Raw genomic sequence first — 8,590 nt, 5'->3', positions numbered from 1 at the left:
CAGATGAGGTAAAGTAATCTCGATTGGCCCTGCTACTGTTATCATGTCTTTGTCAACTTCTTTATTTCCCTACTATGAAAAATTTGCGGATTATGTATAATTTTTATAAGTGATTGAGAAAATTAAAGGACGATTTTTCTGGACTAGCAATATAACCAAGAATACACACACACACACACACACACACACACACACACACACACACACACACACACACACACACACACACACACACACACACACACACACACACACACACACACACACACACACACACACACCAACTGCTTTGATTCCTGCACCTTGGGGTATTCGGCAAAGTTATTTAACCTCTTTCTTGTCCTTATACTCCTCAAAGGGTGTAGATCGTTATGTATACGTTGATTGGTAAGATATAACACTATTTTTCCACACTCACAGTGCAAAGAAACACTTCAGTTTGCTGGTGTTCGAACTGCAGCGTGCTTCATGGGTGTCATCACCACTACTCCGATATGAGGCCTGGTAAAATCTGTCCTTGTGCGAGCGTGATTCCTCCGTGTAATGTTGGCTTGGCGGTTGCCTTACCAACCAACACACGTGATGCTGATTGGCGCGGGAATTTTGAACGGCACACATGGCTGGGAGCTCCTCTCGCCGGAGAGAAATCTGCACAACATCGTAGGCTTTCGGGGCAATAGAATGAAAATTAAGCTGTACCGTACTACTAAACTGCTGGTATATAAAAAAAAAGTCGCAAGAACATATCTGACACAAGATTACAATAGCGATCATAAAGAGAATGATTTAAAACATTGATCCCTGTAAGCTGGTACGTATCTATCAATAATTGTATTCTCATTTCGTATTCTGTATTTTACACCGAACTAACAGAGTAACGAGTGACCCTCAACTACGCGGCGGATGTTTCCATCCAATGCCAAGTAAAATTGAGTAGAACCGAAAACCGGAGGAGTAAAAATACTTTATCAGCGCGTTGATGCTGTAAAGAACCTCAAGGGACAGAAGTCTAAGCCTGGCGACACTCGAGATTCGCACAACACTGAAAGACAGATAGACAGCGACAATCATGCAGGCGCTCACCTCTTACTAGGCGTAGTGTCTGGGCAGGGTGTGCTGGTGCTGCTGCTCGGGGGCTGCTGCCTGTCTTCAGCGTCGTCCTGACACGACTGATGCCGACCTCACCGTGCCCTCCCGCACATCGCTTCCTATGCCTTCCTAGCGTGCTCTCTTTCCACCCCCACTTCCTCTCTCTCTCTCTCTCTCTCTCTCTCTCTCTCTCTCTCTCTCTCTCTCTCTCTCTCTCTCTCTCTCTCTCTCTCTCTCTCTCTCTCTCTCTCTCTCTCTCTCTCTCTCTCTCTCTCTCTCTCTCTCTCTCTCTCTCTCTCTCTCTCTCTCTCTCTCTCTCTCTCTCTCTCTCTCTCTCTCTCTCTCTCTCTCTCTCTCTCTCTCTCTCTCTCCTCCTCTCTCTCCTCTCCCTTCTCTCTTTCGCGCATTCTCAACAAGACTACCTTCGCTGCCCCGCCCCCTTCTGTCTTTATTCTTGTTTGTTTTTATTTATTATTTTGTCTATACCTTTGTTTTAGATTTGTATATCAGATTCAAATGTCTGTGAATGTCGTGTGACAACTGTCACTTGATGGTAAATTATTATGCCGTTCTTGTGGTTCAGACAAGCATTTCCATTGCTTCCTCTTCCTCCCTTCCTAGTTTGCTCTCTTTACCCCCCCAGCAAACGCCCACCTACCCTCCATTCATTCACCTGCAGCAGTGAGGTCACCTCTACCTCATTGATTTGTCCCTCCCGTCGCTTCCTGCCTCCCTTCACGTTGCTCTCTTTCGCCCCAACCAACCTCGACTGTCCCACGCCACCGCTACGTCATCTTCCTGAGGAAGTGGGTGGAGTGAACGGAAACCATTACTGACAAGGAAAGGAAAGTATGACATAGAAAGCTTACTGGGTAGAAGACGCAGGGCTCGTTATGAGTCCTCATTGGAAAACGAAAAGAACCCTGTTACCAAGACCAGTTGTTCAACAGGTGTGCAGTCAGTTTAGCAACAGGTGGAAGGGAGCATATTGAAGTGTTTTTGGGCGGGATGTTCCGATACACTCCTGGGCAGACATATTGCATCAAAAACACCGTGCAGTGTTGCCCTGAGAGTAATCACTAAGCATGTACCATTGAAAAAGGCAGTGTGTAGCCACATGTCGCTGCCATGCACAGATCGGATATAGAGTAGTCTTTCCTCTGACAGTCTATAAGCGTGGGCTGGTTTCTGTGTGGGTGGGGACTTCCCGTGTTCCCCTCATAGGCCGGTAATTGCTTTTACGCCTTGTTTTCCATTGACAGATGCTAGTCAATTAACGTGGGAAATTGGTGCATATAGTCCGTCACTGACAACACGAGGCGATCCTGACATCCGCTGTTTTGCTTAAACAAACAGTTTTCAGCGTTTGTTCCCGGGTTGCCTCTTGCGTGTTGCTGGCACTTGTTTGTACGATCGTTCAGTATATGATTTTTTTTTTTTCATACAGATATTTTTTTTACTGAATTAGATAGGTACATGAATGAACGTGCCTGTCAAAGATTAAATAGCGATTCTACAAATGAGCGTAAGGTTAGGTGAGTATGATTAATTAGTATAGGGATTTTTAGGAACCCTGAGACTCGATGGCTTCTTGCCTTTCATAACCTTTGATTCCATTGGCTTCGTGTGATCGGCGTAGCTTTCTTTGCGTCATTCGAACTCTACCCTGGAAAGGGCAAAGATTTCGAAATTATTGGTCCTAATTGACTTGTGAAAATGAGTTTAAACCATCCTTATCGACACAGGGAAAAAGGACTTTTGCATCGTATAATTGTGTTCCTGGAATAGGGTGATGTATTGGGAGCCCAGCGGGTGGAGTAACGGTGTCATTAGGAAGGATATACCTTGCCTCGCGACGACGTCGGGAGGAAGCAAACACTTCGTAAGCCTTATAAATGAGGACGGGAAGAGACGGCGGCAAGGCCTCTGTCGTGGTGAAGTGAGGTAAAATGAAACATTCATAGATATTTTTTTCTTGATAATGGATAGACAGACAGTTACTTAGGAACAATCATACCCACACACCCAAATCCACTCCCACATCCACACCCACACCCACACTCACACCCACACCCACACTCACACCCACACACCCACATACACATACACATACACATTCATACATACATACATACATACATACATACATACATACACACACACACACACACACACACACACACACACACACACACACACACACACACACACACACACACACACACACACACACACGCCCGGTAGCTCAGTGATTAGAGCGCTGGCTTTACAAGCCAGAGGACCGGGGTTCGATTCCCCGGCCGGGTGGAGATATTTGGGTGTGTCTCCTTTCACGTGTAGCCCCTGTTCACCTAGCAGTGAGTAGGTACGGGATGTAAATCGAGGAGTTGTGACCTTGTTGTCCCGGTGTGTGGTGTGTGCCTGGTCTCAGGCCTATCCGAAGATCGGAAATAATGAGCTCTGAGCTCGTTCCGTAGGGTAACGTCTGGCTGTCTCGTCAGAGACTGCAGCAGATCAAACAGTGAAACACACACACACACACACACACACACACACACACACACACACACACACACACACACACACACACACACACACACACACACACACACACACACACACATTCATAAGGTATACATAATTTCCAGCTCAGATGATTGTGAGTGAAAAAAATTTATATTTTTGTACGAATATGTTGCCCCGAACGTGAAACTTTGAATATATAACGAATGTGCAAGGAAAGCAGGAATTCCTCTCTAATGGCTTCTTTGCTGGTGAATGAATATTTATAAGTTTCATCATTGTATAATTGCTCCATTTTCTCCTTTTACATTACCCACCCAACAACAAAGGATGAATTCGATTTCAATTTGTCAAGCCTCTCAAAGTAAGGTATAATCCAGGAAAGCAAAGAGAGAGAGAGAGAGAGAGAGAGAGAGAGAGAGAGAGAGAGAGAGAGAGAGAGAGAGAGAGAGATATGTCAAGGAAATGGATATCGCATGTTTGCCAATAGACTCTTGGTAACTCACAAAAAATTATCCTTCTTTGTCCTCAGTGCAGTTTTTTTTCCTACTCTGTCGCTCCAGTTTTTTGTAAAGTCAACACAGAACATCGTAGTTCTGTGTCCACTTGAACACATATTCACATTCCTCATAGCGTTATTTCTAATTGACTAAAGTTCGTTCAAGTCTTGTATTAGGGATTCAAGGGACGAGTGAATTCGTGGTGTTGTTTTGTGCCTTGATACCCGCAGAACCTCTGAATAATCCTGATGGTAGTGTGTGTGTGTGTGTGTGTGTGTGTGTGTGTGTGTGTGTGTGTGTGTGTGTGTGTGTGTGTGTGTGTGTGTGTGTACGTGCGTTTGCGTGGGTCTGTGTGTGCACATGTGGTGCGTCTGGTTGGAGGTCTTTGTGTATGGCGACGACTAGCGGTGAAACAGATGGTCTTGATGTTCGTTTAGAGAGAGAGAGAGAGAGAGAGAGAGAGAGAGAGAGAGAGAGAGAGAGAGAGAGAGAGAGAGAGAGAGTAAATTGAAATAACAGACTGTACAATAAAAAAGATGAAGGTATTAAAAAAAATTGAAATAGATTGATAAATGAAGAAAAAAATAATGATAAAAGAACTGAAACCTTTATTTTATCAGAAAAAGGTTGACAGAAAAAAAAAAACTCCCATGAATCATTTCAAACAATACATTTCAGATTGAATCGTGCACATTTAAGTCAATTCTGATTTATTTGTCTCCTACGGTAGTTCTCAGTTGCCCTGGCAGGCTGCAACACGTTGTTCCCTTCTGGACGCACTCACTTGCTTCTCATCTCTATTCAACAGGATAAAACATGTGCAACGACTTTGTTTTCTTTTGGTAGCGACGCGTTTGATGTGAGGTTTATAAAGGATTCAAGTGACGAGACAAACGTGCGAGTTATGAATGGACGTGGATGTTGGTCTCAGTTGTCCAAAGCGCGAGTGTGTGTGTGTGTGTGTGTGTGTGTGTGTGTGTGTGTGTGTGTGTGTGTGTGTGTGTGTGTGTGTGTGTGTGTGTGTGTGTGTGTGTGTGTGTGTGTGTGTGTGTGTGTGTGTGTGTGTGTGTTTGTTAAAAGAGATGCCACCGGAAGATTCACTTTACAGAATCAGTGGATGAATGGCGGGATGAACAAGGCTACATATTCATTCAGGATATCCGATAGCTCACATCTGAAAGGACGTCAGCTTAATTATATCTGAGAACAATAGAGAGGTAAACACACACACACACACACACACACACACACACACACACACACACACAGCTTGTTGTCCCGGTGTGTGGTGTGTGTCTGGTCTCAGGCCTATCCGAAGATCGGAAATAATGAACTCTGAGCTCGTTCCGTAGGGTAACGTCTGGCTGTCTCGTCAGAGACTGCAGCAGATCAAACAGTGAAACACACACACACCGCGTAGTGTAGTGGTTTGCACGCTCGACTAACAATCGAGAGGGCCTGGTTCGAGTCCCGGGAAGCGGCGAGGCGAATGGGCAAGCCTCTTAATGTGTGGCCCCTGTTCACCTAGCAGTAAATAGGTACGAGATGTAACTCGAGGGGTTGTGGCCTTGCTTTCCCGGTGTGTGGAGTGTGTTGTGGTCTCAGTCCTACCCGAAGATCGGTCTATGAGCTCTGAGGTCGCTCCGTAATGGGAAGACTGGCTGGGTGACCAGCAGCGACCGAGGTGAATTACACACACACACACACACACACACACACACACACACACACACACACACACACACACACACACACACATTTTTAGGAATTTGCTATTATTTTTATCATCTATTGTAGTCTACATGTTATGATGTATGTATTCCGCTTTACTACGCAATTAGTCGTTGTCTATCCATGTTTTGTCTGACGGTAGATTGGCATCAAGGAAATAGGTGTTGTTATTGTGACAGACACATGTTTTCATTTGGGCCGCTCCGTTGTGCATTAAAGGTACAGTATGATTCCTGCGTGTTCCTACTGCGTAGTGCGGTTTGGATGTGTGTATCGTAAAATACTATCATGAATACCTCCCATGATGACATATTTTAGATTCCTACATTACACTCCGTCCCCTCTTTTGTCCCACAACCACATGTATATCATACACACACGCCTCCCATAAATACGTACCCAGCTCAACTTACAAACACTCAAGATTTGCTACCAGAATCACATAAATTACGGGAAGCCATTATTGCTATGAAGTCGCCAGCGACCATTCTTGATGCATAGAAAAGGATAAAAAAAAGTCACTTAAAAAAAAAAAATAGATAATTGTGCAATACCTTACGGCAACCGGAATTAATTTCTTGAAGAGGAAAGTGCCTTTTGTGGGGTTCTGTTTAGCTGAAAATAAAGAGCCAGTGTATCATTGCCACCTTCTGCTTGAAGGCTCGTGTACACTTCAACGTGGGCTGGACATCGTGACAACAAGTGTGTAGGCGAGCTGCAGCGCGGAGGAGGGATCGAGAGGAAGGTTTGCATTACTCGGTATTTTAAATAATTGTGGACTCGTGGAGGATTTGTCTCTCAATTCATTCCCATGCTTGTGTTCTTGTTTTTTTTTTTTTTTGTCAAATAACTTAGCCGTGACAGTGATCTATTTACTTTATCTCCAGTTGCAGAATAGCAAAAATTCATAGATGTCCTACATAGTTATTCAAGTTTTTTTCTCTCTCTCTCTCTCTCTCTCTCTCTCTCTCTCTCTCTCTCTCTCTCTCTCTCTCTCTCTCTCTCTCTCTCTGTGTGTGTGTGTGTGTGTGTGTGTGTGTGTGTGTGTGTGTGTGTGTGTGTGTGTGTGTGTGTGTGTGTGTGTGTGTGTGTGTGTATTTGTTTACCAATCTTATGACGAATTTCACTTGCTGCTGACATTGTGCAAGGGAACCTGTTATGACCTTGTGTTGCATAATGCTGAAAGACCTAGCTCACCCGTCACACCACACCTGCCACACACCTGGGTCACAGAACCGCGTCCAGGCAGGGCAGACCAATGTTGCTAGATGTCAGGAAGTGCCATGTCACTCAGAATGCTGTGAGGCGAGGATACCCATTTGCTTCCTTTTATTTAATTTTTATTCCTAATGAATAGTTCTGACCTTGACCCTCTTGGTTGGCGCGTGTGTATTGGTGTCTCTCTTGCCGGGCGTGGCTGCTGCCTGTCATATCATTGCCTCACCTCACCCTGCGACGAAGATTGACGTAGTTCCACACGAAGAATTAGTAGTAATTAAATAAAAGTGAGGACAAAGGCACGTGATTCATGTATCGGTGCGTTTTTATTACTTTTTTTTTCATTATACTTCCTGATTGTCAGAAAATGAAGCCGAGTGAAGGTCAGATCATGAAGCGTTATTCTCTTCTTCCTTATTGCTAGAGAGTATTATATTGTGTTTTTCTAACTTATCTATTTTTTTTCCTTTGTTTATTTTGCTTGCTCCTCTGTTTGTTTCTTAATTTTTCTTCCTTCCTCCTTTCCTTTACTCTCCATGTTTTCATCTTTCCTCTTTCCTTTCTTTTTTTCATTTATCTTCCTACTTTCATCCTTTTTTTTTCTCTTAGTTTAATTTCATCTGTTTTTCTTTTTTCTATATGTCTTTCTTTCTTTCCTTCTTTCTCTCCTTTCTTTTTTTCACACTTCTTCTTTGTAGTAAGATGGTATTTACTAAAATAACATAAGAAAATAAGAAGAGAGGGAAACTGCAAGAGGCTGTCAGGCTGTATGCGCAAAGCTAACTAATTCCATCTGTCATCCTCATCCATGAATTTATCTAATCTTCCTTTAAAGGTCCCTATTGACTCAGCACTAATAACATGAATACTGAGTCCATCCCATTCATCAACCACTCTGTTAGAGAACCAGTTTCTTTCCATTTCTCCCCTAAACCGGAACTTTTTAAGCTTAAACCCATTATTTCCGATTTTATCCTTGTTACTGATCCTAAGAACTTCGTTCACGTCCTCCTTTTTTATAACCCCTATACCAATTGAATTCTTCTACTAGGTCCCCTCTTAAGCTATGTCTCTCTAAGGAATGCAAATAAAATTTCTTCAATCTTGCATCATAGGGAATATCCCCAATTCCTTGTATATTTTTAGACATAATCCTTTGCACTGATTCTAATAGACCAATATCCTCCCTATATATGATGTGGGGACCAGAACTGTACCGCATAATCTAGATGCGGTCTGACCAGCGCCAAATATAGTTTTAATATTACATCGGGACTCCTGCTTTTAACGCTCCTAAAAATTAATCCTAATACCCTATTTGCCTTATTTCTAGCCTCTATGCGATGCTTCCTCTGACCAAGATTTAAGTTAACTCTTAACTCCCTAGTCTTTCTCATATTCTGAACCTACCAGGACCTCGTTGTTTATCGTGTGCCTATAGTGTAGATTTCCTCTTTTTACTCTAAGTACTTTGCATTTGTTAATGTTGAACTGAATTTAGGTCTTGGGCTCATAGTCTTAGGTGTGAA

The 8,590-nt window shown here is 43.4% G+C and overlaps 2 protein-coding genes across 7 annotated transcripts in view; one reads left to right on the top strand and one right to left on the bottom strand.

Moving 5' to 3' along the window:
- The window catches only part of LOC123520757 (nephrin-like), a 77,081-nt gene extending 75,918 nt beyond the window's left edge, over positions 1-1,163 (bottom strand). Inside the window, exon 1 of the mRNA XM_045283320.1 lies at positions 1,084-1,163. The gene's annotated coding sequence lies outside the window, so the exon portion shown is untranslated. The remainder of the gene's footprint in view (positions 1-1,083) is intronic.
- Positions 1-8,590, top strand: part of LOC123520758 — a 229,645-nt gene that overhangs the window by 78,925 nt on the left and 142,130 nt on the right. The window lies entirely within an intron of this gene.

This window comes from Portunus trituberculatus, chromosome 47 (assembly GCF_017591435.1).
Source record: "Portunus trituberculatus isolate SZX2019 chromosome 47, ASM1759143v1, whole genome shotgun sequence".
Lineage (NCBI taxonomy): Eukaryota > Metazoa > Arthropoda > Malacostraca > Decapoda > Portunidae > Portunus > Portunus trituberculatus.
The sequence above is the reverse complement of the archived record's forward strand: the minus strand, read 5'-3'. Positions and strand labels throughout refer to the sequence as shown.